At 36.3% G+C, this 19294-nt stretch overlaps 1 long non-coding RNA gene across 1 annotated transcript; it reads left to right on the forward strand.

The window, feature by feature from the left end:
- The first annotated feature begins 264 nt into the window (after positions 1–264).
- LOC125062922 lies at positions 265–18708 on the forward strand. Its single transcript, XR_007119369.1, has 3 exons — positions 265–274; positions 14122–14123; positions 18364–18708. It is a non-coding gene; the product is annotated as an uncharacterized LOC125062922 (long non-coding RNA).
- Positions 18709–19294: the final 586 nt, after the last annotated feature.

The raw sequence follows: 19294 nt of genomic DNA on the forward strand, positions 1-19294 counted from the left end.
TTAACATCATACATTCAATCATAATAATTTGTACATAATAGGATTTAGCATAGCTTAAAAATTTATCTTAAGTTAAAAAAACTGTGATACGCAATTTTAATCCGTTATAGTAAACTGAGTTTGACCTGTTTTAAATATAATTCAATTAATTTATAATATTTTGACGCCCAGTGTACATACGTTTTTATTTTTTTTGTCTACAGAAGTGTAATATACTTACAGTGTTTTAACAATTTTACATAAAAAACATTCAAATTTTTCAAGCATTTTTAAGGTCAAAGATTAAGTTAGTATGAGATGAATAGATGATAATTGAATCCATAGAATGAGAATTAAATCCACAGTTATTTTATTAAAATATATATGATATACTAAATTATTTCAACATGATATATATTTAAAAATAATTTTAATGAATTTAGGTATTTGCATTTCTATGTATAGTGTATCAACATTTATAATAATATATGTATATCTTAATTTTTTTCATCGTGTTTTTAATTCTCATTAAAATTGCTAATATATAGAAATAGGGTAATGAATAGATGGAATGTTACTACACACAAAATTAATTAGATATATTAAAATAATCGTAAATAGGATTTAAATGATCACTGTGTATATACATAAATAGATTAGTGTAGAGGAGGATTCATGATATGTTGGTTGGAATTCACTGTGGGGGGCGGAGAACGGGGCCCCTTCACAACCAGTATAATACCAGTTATCATTTAAGTACCTAATGTGCAGTGTAAATAAAGTAAAGGGTTAAGAGGGTTTAAAACTTTGTCATTCCTTAAAGTTAATTTAATTGTTGCTTTGCTTTTTTTTACGCTGAGTATGACTCATTTGTAGCGGTTCGCGAGGACCAAAATTTTTCTGCACTCTTGCGCTTACGCTTTAAAAGTCGTACGACAAAGTTAGTACATGTTCTTTTTTGGAATTTGTTGGAAGTAAAGTTTAGGCCACCATCGACTTAAATTAAAAACTACTGAACCGAGCTTGATTATTGATTTAAATCATAAATAATCATCTTGATACGAATTTTAGTTTCCGACAAATTTGCTGATTAAACATGTATACACTTACGAAATTGGTTCGTGCATACTGCCAGGAGAACATTTCAAAGAATACAAATCCAAAGTCCTTTATACAGATCCATTATTTATCAATGGCAGTGTTAGGCAGCTCATGTCTGAGTGTCGTGGTCAGCAACGAAGCATCTGGAGTGGACTATCTGTTTTCACCGGTTTCTGTCCAGCGCCTCTCTTATGACACTGTACATTTATGAGGACGATGAGTTTTCACTTGTTCGGTCCATCTGGTTGGTGAACGGCACGTGATCTTTTGCTTTATGTGTTACCAACCACGATCAGTTTCTCCAAGTTTTCATCACCTCTGCGCATTGTATGACCGAAATAAGATACGTCTCGCGGTACCTGAATCCATAAAATCAGAGTGCGATGATTCAAAATGATTCAAACATTTACAATTAATTTATCCGATGAAATGTGTACTAACTTTTGGAGTACCACTGGCTCTGTATGTAGTTGTCCAAAACGCAGTCTATCGTATATCGTCAGCCGTAGATAGTATGTTGGCACACATAAAAATACTTGTAGATATTTGTAAAATGATTAGCGAAGTATCTAAAAATAAAATAGGATATTTTAAATAACAATTAGCCAATCTCTCAAGCTCTGTCTACAATTTTTAATTAAAATACAAATTTTAGCCCACTTTCTATGGTCCATTTGGAGTAGCTCTAGGTACCTAGTAATTCTGTAAAAATTACAGCAGTATTCTGTTAAATAGCACGAGAGGTAGCGCGGGTAGCGCCGGGCAGCGGGCCCCGACTCGCCCATATATATTATGATAATATTTCCGGAGTAGTTGTCACCCAGGCCCGGCGGGAGACGCCAACCCCTTAAGATAATGTCCCTTTTTAAGAAAGGGGAGATTTCGACACTCCCCTGCTGCTAAGCCACTCGGTCACATATCTGCTTGATTGCGTGTCTGATGATGATGTAGCCTGTATATATATAAAAAAAAATCCATTCTGTAGTCAAAAAGCGATAGTAATTTTTTTTGTTAAGTTCCATAGATTATCTATATTTTATTAATTAAAAAAATCTTTTTCATTTATATTCTCGTTACCTTTGGCTGCCGTTGGACATCTTATTCATAAAAACTGTATCAGTCTGATTGCACTTATGTGTTTTTAACTAAAGTACTCATCTCTTTCTATGTATTTATGTTTACGCTGCAATTAAAATGCAAATGAAAAGAGACAGATGTGTTATTAAAGTACAACGTTTCAGTTGATTGATTTATTTTTTATCAATACGGTGGAAATTGTCGGATTGGCAAATTGATTTTTTTGTCTGCATTTATATCTTATTCTTATCAGTTCTCATACATCAAATAATATGATGTATATTTTAAAGCAATAAAAATATTTGAATAATTTTATACAATAACAAAAATTCTTTAAATAAATTTAATAATACAATTATTTAGGACAGTTTATGCTATTAATTACCAGTTATATTGATTGTGCTTATCCACTAACACTGTACCATGTTAAAAAAATAGTCAAGAAAAGCATATTAATCGGCAGATATAATTTAAGGTCAATAAAAATCAAGGTTGGCAGACAAAAAAGATATAAAATAAAAGGGCAATTCAAGGCATATTTCAGATTTATGGTCAATTTTTTTTTTTGGTTTATGTCCTCAAGTGATCGCCGTCATCGGTAACTTTACGTTCTCGATAATTTAGGAAATGTAAATAATTTATTAAATCAAATTAACCGCTAGTACATTATTGATAACCTTTTTTCGATGAATGATGAATGATTTAGATGCTGTAAGTTACAATAGATTTGTAAAAAGAATATAATAATTAATACTAGTTAAATGTAAGATGATTACTAGTTGTGTTCACTACATTAAATAAAAAACAAAATAAAAATTACAAAAATATAATTAAAACTAAAAAAAATATAAAATTACATAAACATAATAAAAATTACAAAAACCATCACCAAAAATGTAAAAAAAAAATGAACAAATTTAATTAGAAATTTCTTTAAAAAAAAAACTGTTTATTCATTTTAAGAACATATGTTTAAATATTCAGTTATCGGAGCCCCATAAAAATATCAATGCAAAATTAAACTTGAATTAGGAAATTTTAATTGAATTGGTTTTATTTTAATTTTCAATACATACATTGTCTGAAATGATTTAGATTTATAAATATTAAACATACAATTGATATTAATGAATATTGAGTTTTGTACTAATGTTATCATTTTGGGTTTATATTGGTAAATAAAGTTTTATTTCAAAATAAGTATCTTTCAACCAATAAAACATAAGAAATAAAAATGCGCATAAATACTGTAAACGCTGAACTAATAATTTAGCAAACAGAAGATGATGTCAGGATTAACTTACGTAATAAACCTCCTGTGTTTGCACTCGTAGGCTATAGGTTGTGAATGTAGCTGTGATTAGCTATAGTACAATTATTATGTACCTCGGTACAACTATTCTTTAACATTAGGCTTTGTATAAATGCGTGCCAGTACATTGTAATTTCCAATAGCCACTTTAGTGGAATTTGGTGTTACTATTGGGAATTATACCGGTGTACTTATACTTATATATATACTTAGGAACGTTATTTATTTAATTATTTTTTTAGCTTCTCAAGGTTTTTTTGGAACAACTACCGAATTTTAAACCCATGTAAATAGGCACAAGGTCAAAATATTTAAAGAAAACACTTTTTTACCGGATTTAACTTATCTATTATTATAAATTTACAATTATTTTACATAATTTTAAATGTTTCCGAGGACACGTTGAGCCATTTCTGCCAAAAAACTTTCTTTCCAACTCCTGGGAAATAAATACAGATAATACAATTTTTTCTACAGCTGTGATACTTTTTTATATTCAACACCTTTTGTCTTCAGTCACCGTGACCACGCACGCTGTAAAGCACACGAAACGTCGGAAAAATTTAAAATTATGTAAAATAATTGTAAATTTATAATAATACATAACTTCCATCCGGTAAAAAAAAGTGTTTCCTTTAAATGTGTAAAAGTTTTGTCAATAAAAGACGATACTCTGAGGTCAAAATAATTTAAACTAACTGAATTTTTTTATGTAGATCCAATTAACAGCTAGTACATTATTGATAACCTTTTTTCGATGAATGATGAAACGCACACGCACATACATTATAAGGAAAAGGGGAAAAGCTGCTTTGAATATACGCTTTAAGATCTAATAAAATTTCTATCATGACGAATTCACCCTTATTACGTCACTGTCAGACGTTCCACAGTTGTTCTTTAATTGACCGCCTCGCAACGTTTGATTGTATCGATGCGAAACGTAACGACTGACCGTGTCGCGTAATTGGGGGATGATTGACAAGTCACAATCCAGTAAAATTCAAAGTTTCCCTTTTTTTAAAATTCGCGTTCAATCTGCGTTCTTGCAATAACTGTGTGCTAAGAAGTAAATACGAGGTTTGATAACATACCACATTAATAAAAGAAATGGGTTAAAGTCAAATTTTTAAAATGTTATGTACTGTAATGTTATTTTGAGAATAATAATAGTTAATGTTGTAAATGTAAATAAAAATTAAAATGGTCAGGCTTTAATTTTGTTTAGGTATCATATAATAATTTGATTTAGATGCTGTAAGTTACAATATATTTGTAAAAATAATATAATACTTAATACTAGTTAAATCTAAGATGATTACCAGATGTGTTCACTACATTAAATAAAAAATAAAAATTACAAAAATATAATTAAAACTAAAGAAACTATGAAATTATAAAAACTTAATAAAAATTACAAAAACCAACACCAAAAATGTAATAAAAAAATGAGCAAATTTAATAAGAAATTTCTTTAAAAAATTCTGATTTTTCATTTTAAGTATATATGTTTAAATATTTAGTTATCGGAACACCATAAAAATATCAATACACAATTAAACTTGAATTGGGAAATTTTATTTTAATTTTCATTAAATAGTCTGAAATGATTTAGTTTTATAAATATTACACATACAATTGATAATTTTGTGATAATTTGTGAGATTAAAGAAAAATATAGTCCGTAGAGTTATGAGCTATCTTGTATATTTATTGCAAAAAAACAACAGTACCTCCTAAGAGTGACCAATACTCCCGGGGGGCTTATTCTATGGTTGAAGCTCATGTTAGGTAGCGGGACGGGAGCTTCCTAAACCTTCTCATGAGCTGTTTACATTGAGTTCATGAGAAGGTGGTATGTATATATAAGATCACTCGTAAATATCAGTAAAATTTGCTCAGTCTTAAATAATAAGCATTGGAATTAAAATTGTGATTTTAAAATTTAATTAATTACATATCTAGTGAAGAATTTATATACTAGTTTAAATAAGATTGCTAATTAATTTAGAAGATAAACTCACAGAAAAAAAATACTAAACCAAAAAAAAAAAATACTAAAACATAAAATACTAAACCAAAAAAAAGTACAAAAACATAAAGTAATAAACCAAAAAAAAACTACCTAAACTACAGACCAAATATCTTACCTAATTCTAGCTTTGTATACATGGTTTAACAGCTGTAAATATTGCATGAGCTTAACACAGTTGCGACGTGAAGGACAAAAAAACAATAAACAAAACTTAAATTTTTTGCGTATTTGCAAGGAAATGGAGAACTCATGATAGTTATTTTGGTTGGAGTTCACAGTAAACGAACGATGAAAAGTTTGACTCATTACTACCGTCCCTCATATATCAATTAATGAAATTTTAACTATAGTAGAAATTCACGTGTAAATAATCATCACACATTCTTGTACATAATAGGATTATAATATATAATAAATATATATATAATAAATATATATATAATAAATACTAAAAAAAAAATTACAAAAACCACCACCAAAAATGTAATAAAAAAATGAGCAAATTTAATAAGAAATTTCTTTAAAAAAATCTGATTATTCCTTTTAAGTAGGTACATATGTTTAAATATTCAGTTATCAGAGCCCCATAAAAATATCAATGCAAAATTAAACTTGAATTAGGAAATTTTAATTGAATTGCTTTTATTTTAATTTTCAATACATACATTGTCTGAAATGATTTAGTTTTATAAATATTAAACATACAATTGATAATTTTGTGATAATTTGTGAGATTAAAGAAAAATATAGTCCGTAGAAGTTATGAGCTATCTTGTGTATAATATTGCAAAAAAACCAACTGTACCTCCTAAGAGTGACCAATACTCCAGGGGGGCTTATTCTATGGTTGAAGCTTACGTTAGGAAGCGGGACGCGAGCTTCCTAAACCTTCTCATGAGCTGTTTACATAGAGTTCATGAGAAGGTGGTATGTATATAAAGACACTTGTAAATATCAGTAGAATTTGCTCGGTCTTAAATAATAAGCATTGGAATTAAAATTGTGATTTTAAAATTCAATTAATTAGATATTTAGTGAAGAAATAATATACAAGTTTAAATAAGATTAGTGATTAATTTACAAGATAAACCCACAGAAAATACAAATAATAAAAACAAAAATAAATAATACAAAAACATAAAATACTAAACCAAAAAAAAAAGTACAAAAACATAAAGTAATAAACCAAAAAAAAACTACCTAAACTACAGACCAAATATCTTACCTAATTCTAGCTTTGTATACATGGTTTAACAGCTGTAAATATTGCATGAGTTTAACACAGTTGCGACGTGAAGGACAAAAAAACAATAAATAAAACTTAATTTTTTTGCGTATTTTGCGTATTGAGGAGGACTCTTCGTAGTGTTTATGGATGGGGTTCACTGTGGGGGGCGAGGCTGGGGCTCTCTACCAAATTTAATGGGAATTAAATCCACAGTTAATTTAATTAAAATATATATCATATACTAAATTATTCAACGTTTTCAACATGATATATACAATATATATTTAAAAATAATTTTCGTTTCTTGATACACATACATTTATATCAATATATATCTGCATTTTTTTCATCGTGTTTCTAATTCTCATTAAAATTGCTAATAGATAGAAATAGGGTAATAAATAGATAGAATGTACATACACATAACATAGTTGTGGAACCAGCTGCCCACTGAAGTATTTCCGAACCAATTCGACTTAGGGTCCTTCAAGAAAAGAGCGTACCAATTCTTAAAAGGCCGGCAACGCACTCGCGAGCCCTCTGGCATTGAGAGTGTCCATGGGCGGCGGTATCACTTAACATCAGGTGAGCCTCCTGCCCGTTTGCCCCCCGTTTTATAAAAAAAAACAGTTTGTAATTATAAAAAGGTTTTATTTATGCACAAGTCTATAATATGTGTATGGATTGAATAAGTAGCTAAAAAAAACTTAGGAATTAAATGATCACTGTGTATATACTACATACATAGATTAGTGGGGAGGATTCATGATATGTTGGTTGGAATTCACTTTGGGGGGTGGAGAACGGGCCCTGCACAACCTGTATAGTACCAGTTATCATTTAAGTAATGTGCAGTGAAAATAAAGTAAAGGGTTAACAGGGTTTAAGTATTTTAACTTAAGTACTCGTCTCTATCTAGCTACAACGTTTCGGTTGATTTATTTATTTTTTTTATCAATATGGTGGAAATTGTCAGATTGGCTATTTGGTTTTTTCTTTTTGCCTTTATAACTTATTCTTGTCACTTTTCATACATCAAATAATAATATGATACTATTTTAAAGCAATTATAGAAAAAAGTGTGTGTGTACAAAGTACACATGTCAGAAGTGAAACTTCAGTGGCAAACTAATCTTGAAGTTCATATTTATACAAATCTAAAAGTTTATATTTCCGATACTTAGAGGGACGGAAAAAGGAAGATATGTTAGGAATTTAATGAATTTAATTGTCATTAAAATATTAAGTGTCGAATAATAAATAATGTGACGGTAAAATTTTTTCCAACGCCGATTAAGAAGTTTGACTTCAAAAAGGAATATGGCGCGTAACCGAAAAACGTGACGCGTAACGAAAAAATGTTACACTAAATTTTTTTCCAACCCCGATAAAGAAGTTTCACTTCAATAATGTAAATTTCGTAGATCATAATTAAAAATATTTGAATAATTTTATACAAAAACAAATAATCTTTAAATAAATTTAATGATACAATTATTTAGAAAAGTTTTTGTCATTAAATACCAGTTGTATTGATTGTGCTTATCCACTGTACCATGTTAAAAAAATTGTTATGCTGTTCTTGACTATTTTTAAATAATTAACAGGCAGATATTTTAATTCAAGTCAATAAAAATCAAGGTTGGCAGAAAAGAAATTGTCTATATATTCTTAAGTATTCGTCATAATCGGTATTCTTCAGAATGATGAAATTAGGTAAATTGTTAAACTATTCTATTAAAAAAAAGATATTTCTTTGTTTCAACAGGCTCTGATTGGTATTTTATAATAAAAGTTATTGTAATTAATGTGTAATACTCTTATAATATGTTAACGAAATTAATAACTACATTCTCCTTTATTATTTTGTATAATTAATAAACCTATTGTGTTAGTTCTAAGTTATAAAAGGGAAAAAGGTCTTTAAAGTTCGTTAAAGTTTTGCGTTACCTACATCTAGTCTAGAATGTAATTTGGAGTTAGTGTCGTCATAATGACATTAAAAGAAGTTGAATCGCCATTTAAAATATCTCAAAGACCGAAGACTATTTTCAATTTTTGATGTTACTTAAATTATTGTCAGAAAATGTACGGACATTGTAGTCTGTGACAGGAATAATTAATGTTGTTGTGCTATCACTTAAATGTATGTTATATATTGTGATTTTCATAATCATGTATGTGTTTCTAGAATAAAAACCTGTAACCCTTTAAAGAAAACACTTTTTTACCGGATTGAATTATGTATTATTATAAATTTACAATTATTTTACATAATTTTATTTTTTTCCGACGTTTCGCGTGCTTTACAGCGTGCGTGGTCATACGATAACTTCAATCGTTAGTTAATAGTTCAATCCGAAAGTTATGTCAATAAAAGACAATACAACCTGTAATCCTGTCATTTTAACAGCACGGATAAAATACTTTTTACTCTTGTTTTAATCTGTTTTTATTGTTGTAAATAAATAAATGTTGTGTTGTAATAAATAGATGTCACCAAAAATTGTTTTATTTAATATATTTTATTGCACCCATTATTTTTAACAATTTTCTGTTTTTAAAAAAAATCTCCCATTAAAAATCTTCTGCAGAGTCCAAGAATTTTTAAAATGTTAGTTCAGCCATCTTTGAGTTTTGTGCTTAGCAATAGATGCCATGCCAATAAAATCTAAGTATTGGATAAAGAAAGGTATGCTGGATGTTTTAATTAAATATTTTTGCTCTTTGAATCCATACTAACATTAAATAAAATAAAATATGTTTATTATGGAACATAAGATACACGTATCACTTATTTCACGTCATTAAATTTGAATTTGTAGGCATCCCTACTCATCGACAAAGAAGACAGAGGGTGTAGGCCGAGAGAAAAAGCCGGCGCAAAAAACTGTCGGTACTCTTTTAAAATAGCAATGTACTATTATAAAGAGATATGAATTTTCGTATGTTGGTGTAAAGAATAAAACAGTACCGATTAAAGAAAAAAGCTAAACCCTACCTTTTCTATTGTTGCATTATTTTACAGACGCTAGAACATTCACAATAATATAACAAAATCTTAGTACTTAAAAATATACAGTAAAAGAAAAGCAATGTTAGCAAAAATATAAATGCTTTTTTGCCCCGTCTTACCTCCCTCGGATAACGGACCTCGGCCGCAGAGCAGGAGGAAAATAATAAACGGCTCAAATATAAGAGTCCTCTAACTTCGATTTTGTTCCCTTTGGAGTAGAGATTCTTGGGCCGTGAGTTTCAAGTGCACAGGCTAATTAAGTAGTACCGGTGACCCCAGAGCTGGTGCTTTCCTCGCTTATCGAATAAGTATCGCAATACAGTGAGGAAATGCTGCTGGCGTTAAAAGTATACTGCCACGAAATCAAACTTTTTAAATTTTAAATTATTTTTATTGTTACTATGTAGGTTAAGAAAATATTAGGTTTGAATAAACATTTACTATTACATTAATATAAAAACATAACATACATAAATCTGTGTGAAATTCAAATGATGTGTATACAAGTGTGTGCGTGGATGATCGTATGATCGGCTTCCGTCTGGACTGTACCCCAAACCACCACAACAACGAGTAGTAATTTATCAGTACCTACTACCTCAGTATAACTCAGTATCTATCGAGGTCTGAGGGCAAGCAGTATTTCCAGTATTTTGTATCTCCATAATTGAACACCTTGGATACCAATAAGCCCAATTTAAAATTTTGTTAAAAAGGGGACTGTATGAAGTGGATAATGAGTCAAAAACAGCTGACTAATTAAACACCAATCATCAAGACTACGCCTTGGTTAGTACGCCGATAAGCTATCATTTTGGTACCTAATTATAAAGTCGTAAAAATTTAATATATATATATATATTAAATTTCAATTTGAACGGTCGTGTCCCCTTACCATACCAAGATGGGGGGGGAGACATAACTGGTGGTGCCCGAACTGGAGAGACACCGACGGAAGGTCAGGAAGCTGTTCAATAGAGCAGTGAACACACGGTTACCCACCGACTGGGACAAGTACACGGTCGCGAGAAGGCGATACAAAAAAACTTTTACGTACTAGGAAGCTCGAGTGTTGGAGACACTTCTGCACCAGTATTGAAAACAACAACCAGGCAACCAGGGTGAAATCATGCCTCTCCAGAGAGCCCAATAACTCGATCGGTTGTCTTAAAAAACCTGACAACACATTTACAAAAACTGATTCAGGAACATGTGAACTACTACTGGCAACACACTTTCCGGGTTGCATAATAGCCAACGAACAGGCCTGGCAACCATACTCAGAGAGAGCCACCGACAGCTCAGACTGGGAAGTAGCTCACAAAATAATCACTAATGAAAAAGTAACGTGGGCAATCAACTCCTTCCTTCCATTCAAAGCGGCTGGTTTGGACGGCATCTTCCCAGGCCTCCTAAGATGGAGTGGGAACTTAATAGTAGACTATCTTGTCTCTGTCTTCCGAGCCTGTATAGCCCACCAATACATACCCTTGAAATGGAGAGAAGTAAAAATCATATTCATCCCAAAACCAGGTAAAGAGGACTATACCCAAGCGAAGTCCTTCAGGCCTATTAGAATTACTTCATTCCTCTTAAAAACGATGGAGAGGCTGGGAGACCTGGAGATACGCAGCCGGGTATCGCTATCCAAATTCCTACACCCTAATCAACATGCCTATAGCTCGGGCAAATCAACGGACTCATCACTCCACAACGTCGTGTCTCGCATTGGCAACTCCCTGAAGTTAAAGCAGTCAACCCTTGGTGCATTTATTGACATCGAAGGTGCTTTTGACAAAACAAACTTCACGAGTATAACCAGAGCACTAAGGTCATGTGGAGTACCATCAACCCTTATAGAATGGATAAACAACATGCTAAAACAACGAGCTATACAGTTCACGGTAAACTCCACAACACGAGGCATTGTCAGCAGAGGATGTCCGCAGGGAGGTGTTCTTTCGCCTCTACTGTGGAACCTTGTGGTTAATGAACTTATCACAGAACTCAACGCTGACAATCTCTACACTGTGGGTTATGCTGATGACATAGCTATCTTGATATCTGGGAACTTTGAAAGCACCTTATGTGACCTCATTGTAGTGTATGAGTGAAGCGCGTGTGTGCGTGCGCACACATTGAGATACCTAAATGTATGGTACATTATGGTGTAGTGTGCTGTGCGTCAGTCACCAATAAACCTTGATTCATATTACACGTTGTTCTTATTTATCTCAGTGGCGACGAGGATTGGTTTTCGTAAAAAGTTAATTGTTTCTAGACAAAATGCCGATCGGGAAATTGACGGAATTTAATGTAAGGACTGGAAATTGGACTTTGTATATCGAAAGAGCGGAGATGTTCTTCAAAGTAAATGAGGTGAAAACAGATTTGTGGCTACCCACTTTAATCGCGGCTATGGGAGATGAGTCTTATGAATTATTAAGTAATTTGACTAGTCCAGATTTACCAAGCTCAAAAACCTACACAGAAGTCGTAAGCGTGATTAAAAACCATTTACAACCGAAACCATCATTTATATCGCAAAGGTATCATTTTCGACAGAGGCGACAAAATGCGGGTGAGTCGATATCGAAATATCTCTCGGAGTTGACGAAAATGGCCAAATATTGCGAATTTAAAACTGCTTTAGAAGATAACCTAAGAGATCAGCTGATTTGTGGGTTGCGGAGTGAATTAATCAGACAAAGGTTATTCGCGGAAGAGAATCTGGTGTATGGTAAAGCAGTAACCATAGCCTGTGCAATGGAAGCAGCAGAAAAAGATGCAGCGGCGGTGGAACAAAAGACGACGGGTGGCGTGACCGACCCGAGTGGCGGCAGCGCGGCTAGTGCGCTGAACGCCGTGAACGCGCACTCCGCGCGGCGGAGCGGACCGGGCCACCGGGGGCGAGGGGGCGCACGCGCACCGGCAGCGTCGTCGGGGCCGGATCAGAAAGGACAGGGTGACTCAAGATACAATTGTGATGCGTGCGGAGCCGCGGGACACGGCAGCGATGAGTGTCGCTACCGACGCTTTATCTGCGGGAGATGTAAGCAGCGCGGGCATTTACGTCGTGTGTGCCCATTGAATAATGGGGGGCCACGAGGATCGCGAGGAGGAATACACAGCAACATGGTAGCCCATGTACGAACCATGGACGAAGCATCGTCGGAGGGGATGGTTTTTCCTGAGTGGTCGGGAGATGATGAACCTCCATCAACCTCAGACGAGGAGGACTGGCAAGTGGAGGAGCTACATCAGCTAAGTTTAAATAGTTATAAGCCGGTAAGTGTTGTAGTGATAATTGATAATAAGTCGTTATCAATGGAAATTGATACAGGGTCCTTGGTGTCTTGTATAAGTAAGGAGAAATACGACAAATACTTTTGGAACAGACCTATAGAAAAAACTAATTTTGTTTTTAAATTTATTGATGGTTCTTTAATTAAACCGTTAGGTGTAATAAAACCATTAGTTAGTGTGGGGGACAAAAGTAAAAATATGGAATTGTTTATAATCAATGGCGGTACGACTTCGATTTTGGGCCGTCAATGGTTATCAGAATTGGTAATTAAAGTTACCTATGTATAAACAAAATATTATAACAGCCGGTTTAGAGCAGAAAATTTCAAGGAATGGGAATAACTTGTCACAATTACTTTCCAGGCATAGCGAGTTGTTTTCGGAGGGATTGGGCTGGTTCACGGGAGGGGTAGCCAGGCTGCGGGTGCGCGAGGGGGCGGTGCTGGTGTTCTGCGGCGCGCGGCCGGTGCCCTACGCGCTGCGCGAGCGGCTCGACGACGAGCTGGAGGGCATGCTGCGCGCCGGCGTCATCGAGCCGGTGGAGAGCGCGGACTGGGCGACTCCCCTCGTTCTTGTGCGTAAGGCTGACAATGAACTCCGTATCTGTGCCGATTATAAAGTAACACTAAATCCGGTTCTGGAAGTTGATAGGTTCCCGTTGCCGCGCATCGATGATCTATTGGTGAGATTAAACGGTGCTAGGATTTTCTCAAAAATCGATTTATCGCAGACTTACAACCAGATTGAACTCAACGACCCTGATAACTTAACAGTCATCAACACACACAAGGGTTTATATAAGTACAAAAGATTAGTATACGGGTTATCCTCCAGCCCCGGTATTTTTCAACGGATAATGACAAATCTTTTCAACGATATTCCCAACACAGGGGTATTTTTAGATGATGTAATCATCGGAACGTCTAATACACAAGAACATTTAGCAATTCTAGAAAGAGTGTTACAACGCTTATTAAATAATGGAATGAGGCTTAAGAAAAGTAAATGTTCATTTATGATGAGTGAGGTAAAATATTTAGGATACTTAATATCGGCAGATGGAATAGGAGTCGATCCCGAGAAAATTACGGGAATAATAAATATTCCCCGTCCCAATAACGTAACGGATCTGAGGGCATTCTTAGGCACAATTAATTTTTATGCCAAGTTCATTAATAATTTGAGCGCTACACTCGCCCCACTGTACACCCTGTAAAAACAGGCACGGAGTGGCACTGGGATAGAGAGTGCGAAAAAGCGTTCAAAAACATTAAGAATATTTTAATTAGCGCAGACGTACTGGCCCACTATGATCCGCATAAACCATTGTTCTTAACTTGTGACGCAAGCGCTCGTGGTATAGGCGGCGTGCTCACGCAGTGGTGTGAGGGGGATAGCAGTAGTGGCGATTCAGGTAGGCGAGAACGGCCCGTAGTGTATGTATCCCGCGCACTCACCGCGGCGGAAAAACATTACTCACAAATAGAGCGAGTAGCTTTAGCTATTGTTTACTGTTTCGAAAAATTGCACCAGTATCTGTATGGAAGGTCCTTTACGCTACGCACCGACCATACGCCTTTAGTGACAATTTTCGGTCCCAAACAAGGTATTCCATCGATGACCGCTAGCCGGTTGCAGCGGTGGGCGATTAAGCTCTCCGCATATATAGGGTGTCTCAGTAAGAGTGCACTTTTTAAAATTGTAATATTTTTGTTTTCCTGCAAGTGGCAACTCTGAAATTTGACAGGTGCCACCTCTGTTTGTTCCGATTATTAAAAATGGAGCACTTTTTGAAAGAACAACTCGTTATAATTGTGAAAACTCATCACAAAAGTAACGCTGAAAACGCTCGCAAACTTACCAAATTTTCAGCCGAGAAAGTGCACCTAATGTGTCAACCAATCGAAGAATGGCCAAAAAATTTGAAGAAACTGGGTCAATTATGGATTATAAGAATCCTTTGCGTCAACGTACCGGTCGGTCCCATGAAAACATTGCTGCTGTAAACGAGAGTGTCGCCGAATACCCGAAAACATTAATTCGACGCAGCAAATTTTGACTAAAGACCTCCACCTTCATGCGTACAAGATTCAGTTAACTCAGGAGCTCAAACCAGCAGACCAAGGAAAGTACCGGCAATTTGCTCAATGAGTAATGGAGAAAAGGGAAGTCGATGCCAATTTTTCGAAAAAAGTCTTTTTCTCCGATGAACAGAACACATTAACTCACGAAATTTTGATGTCAACTAGCCACCAAGATCGTGCAATTTAACGCCGTGTAATTTTTTTTTTTGGGGTTTTGTGAAATCTCGAGTTATATGCGAATAAACCCGAAACCATTCCTGAGCTCCAATCGGAAATCCAACGCGTCATCGGTGAGATACAGCCACATCTCTGTGCAAAAATCATGGAAAATTTCATGAAAAGTGTAATGGCCTGTCATCAGAGCCGTGGAGGTCATTTGCTGGATATTTTATTCCATACTTAATCGGACCATGTCTTCTTTACAATACAATAAAAATATCAGAACTCTGTCATAAAATACTTGTTTTTATTTAAAAATGAAAAAGTGCACTCTTACTGAGACACCCTATACCTACACGATAGAATACATCCCATCAAAACAGAATGGAGCGGACGGGTTGTCACGTTGGCCCGCGGCGAGCACAGTAGACAAACAAACAAGGCAGGTACCGGAGCAAACTTTTTTGCATTTCGCACAAAACGCTGTTTTATTAGATTATAATGAAATTAAAAAACAAACGGGTCGGACCACTTGTTAGGCAGAATAATAAGGTATATACGTACGGAGTGGCCAACTGATTGTGAAATCAAGACATTACAACCTTATTATAATCGTAAGCAGGAATTATATGAGGAACTGGGGTGCATCTTATGGGGACATAGGGTGGTAATTCCGGAGTCTTGTAGGGAAAAGGTACTTACAGTGTTACATGAGGCTCATATGGGGATCGTAAAAACCAAAGCTTTTGCGAGAAGCTATGTGTGGTGGCCAGGGATGGACGAGGCCATAGAAGTTATGTGCCGGGGGTGCGGGGTATGCGCAGCGGAGGCGGATATGCCACCGCGACATGCGCCGTGTCCTTGGCCATGGCCGGATAAGCCTTGGTCACGTATACACATGGACTTTTTAGGACCGATAGCAGGGAAACTTTTCCTCGTCATAGTAGATGCCAGAAGTAAGTGGATTGAGGTTAGCCAAGTGCCAAGTACAGCAGCGGGTTATACGGTTAAAGTACTTAGTGACGTCTTCGCAAGATACGGTTTGCCTAAACAAATCGTCTCTGACAATGGGCCACCATATACAAGTCAGGAATTTGCACAATTTTTAAATAGTAACGGTATCGAGCACATTTTTTCAGCGCCATACCACCCGGCATCGAATGGGGCGGCAGAGAATGCAGTTCGTACTGTTAAAAGGGTAATTAAAAAGCCATAAGAGATAACAAAGACGTAACATTATCGTTAAATAGTTATTTACTATATTATAGGAACACGGAACATTGCACGACGGGCGAAACGCCAGCAGTGTTGATGGTAGGTCGTAGGCTGCGTACCAAGCTCGATGCACTCACACCGAGCCGGGAGGACGTGGTTAAAAAGGCACAAAGTCGCCAAAGGGACCAGGGGCCGAAGGGGACACGTCAGCTAGGCAAGGGGGAAGAGGTTTGGTTACGTCAAGGCGGGGGAAGAGAAAGATGGGTGCCGGGAACAGTAGAGGAAAGGATAGGTATTACGGATTATAGGATAGTAGATGCTTTAGGCAGGGTAACACATAAACACATCGATCAACTAAAGAGACGGATACGGAGTTCATTGATCGGCCCTTCTATTCCGACACAGCCAAGTGGGCACGATGAAGCGCCAACCGCGGAGCCTGGAGAACCCAGTCCAAGCAATAGGTCAAGGGGCGATTCATCGAGAACCCCCGAGACGCCAGTGACGCCGATGACGCCCGCGACAGTTTCCGTTTCTCCTAACAGCGGTGGGCAGGATGAATTCTTTGAGAGTAGGGAGCACCAGAGCCCGGGTACCTTTCAGGCTTCAACACCTACCCCTGAACCGGTTCAACCTCGTTGTTTTCGACAATGTCGATTAAACAATCCACCTAATTATAAGTTTTGATTTACTAGTAGTCATTTATAATTTACCTAAGTTTAGTAATAAGTATGGTGTTGGTTTATATAATTGTTAGACAATAAGATAGGCTTACCTGTAATAGATCTAAGTAAGTAATTAGTTAATGTAAGTTTATTTTTTTAGTAACAGTTGTGTCAAATAAGGGTGGAGATTATGTAGTGTATGAGTGAAGCGCGTGTGTGCGTGCGCACACATTGAGATACCTAAATGTACCATTGTAGTGTGCTGTGCGTCAGTCACCAATAAACCTTGATTCATATTACACGTTGTTCTTATTTATCTCACTCATGAGAAGAGCTTTCAAAGTGATTGAGAGATGGTGCAATGAGCACGAGTTATCTGTCAACCCATCAAAAACAGAACTAATACTTTTTACCAACCGAAGAGTTCTTGGACCATACAGACTTCCGAAACTCTTCAACACTGAACTCATACTCAAGAATGAAATCAAGTACCTAGGTGTGATTCTGGACAGTAAACTGCTCTGGAACAAACATCTAGAACACAAACTAAACAAAGCAACGATCGCCTTTTATCAATGCAAAAAGATGCTAGGCGTGAAATGGGGCTTATCGCCTAAGATAACATTATGGATATACACTGCCATAATTAAGCCAATGCTAGCCTACGGAGCCCTTGTTTGGTGGCCCATAACAGAACTTCAAACGGCAATTACCAAACTCGGACGCTTCCAGAGGCTTGCTTTGTCCGCTGCTAGCGGTTGCATGAAAACAACACCAACTGCAGCAATGGAGATGGCCCTGCAGATCTTACCCCTGGACCTACACATACAGCAGGAGGCAGCCCTGGCTGCTATCAGGCTTATGGTACTGGATCTTTGGGGAAAAAATCACTACAGTGCACACACAGCGATTCTCAACAGGGCAAAAGAGTATCAACCTCTTATTGCTGCGCCCTGTGATAGAATCACTAACCAATTAATATTTAACAGAAAATATCAAATACAACTGAGAGAAGAGGAACATGATCGGTCGACCGTGAATGAGCTACGTATATATACAGATGGATCCAAAACAGGGTCTGGCTCAGGCGCTGGCATATTCTCTCTTGATCTCAACATCAACATACACCTACCCTTGGGCGCACAGAGCACGATCTTTCAATGTGAATGTGTCGCCTTAACCGAAGCAGCCAGAGCCGTGCAACGGCTAGGGATTAATGACTTTTGCATTAAATTCGTATCCGACAGTGCATCCGTGCTGATGGCGCTCGGAAACAAAAAAACCAACAGCAAACTAATACTGGAGTGTCATGAAGCACTGGAGGTCATAACCCGAACCAATAGGGTTACCTTGCAGTGGATAAAGGGACACAGTGGATCTCTCGGCAATGATGCTGCAGACGAGCTTGCGAGAAGAGGCTCCGGAATGATGCCTGCTGGCCCGTATCCGCTCCTTCCTTTGCCCTTCTCGCTGGTGCGAACCTGGATTCGCCAGAGATCCGCTGAACTCCAGCAACAACGATGGTCGCATGGTGCGGCCTGAAGACAGTCCAAAGTGGCTCTGCCAGCAGTAAACCCGCAACTGACAAAGCGACTACTAAACCTAAATAGAACCAACCTTAAAATAATGATAGGGACAATAACGGGTCATTGCCTCCTAAATAAACATCTTTTTGTCCTAGGCGCGACAGACAGCCCCCTGTGCAGAGGCTGTTTCAGCGCAGAGGAAACAGTCACCCACGTAGTCCTGGAATGCGAGGCTGTGGCTAATCAACGTGAAAAAATCCTCGGAACGGTGAGGTCGCTCCGGGAAGCCTGTGAAGTGCCCAGGAGACTTCTGTGCTTCTGGATGGAGCTAGGCTGGCTAAATTAGCCAGGACTCGTACGCACAACGGACCAACCACGAGTCTAATTGCGGAGAAAGGAGTCCTACTACCCTAACCCTATATATTAAATTTTTATTTAAATTGGTTGTATATATATATATAGGGGAACACACATTCATACAGTCAAAATAAAACTTGAACGAAATAAAGTACAGTCTTGCTTTTGTATGTGTGCATGAGTCGAGGTACCAACTATACATCAACGACGTTTCGTGAAATTCGCATCGATGAG

Source organism: Pieris napi, assembly GCF_905475465.1.
Source record: "Pieris napi chromosome W unlocalized genomic scaffold, ilPieNapi1.2 SUPER_W_unloc_1, whole genome shotgun sequence".
NCBI lineage: Eukaryota > Metazoa > Arthropoda > Insecta > Lepidoptera > Pieridae > Pieris > Pieris napi.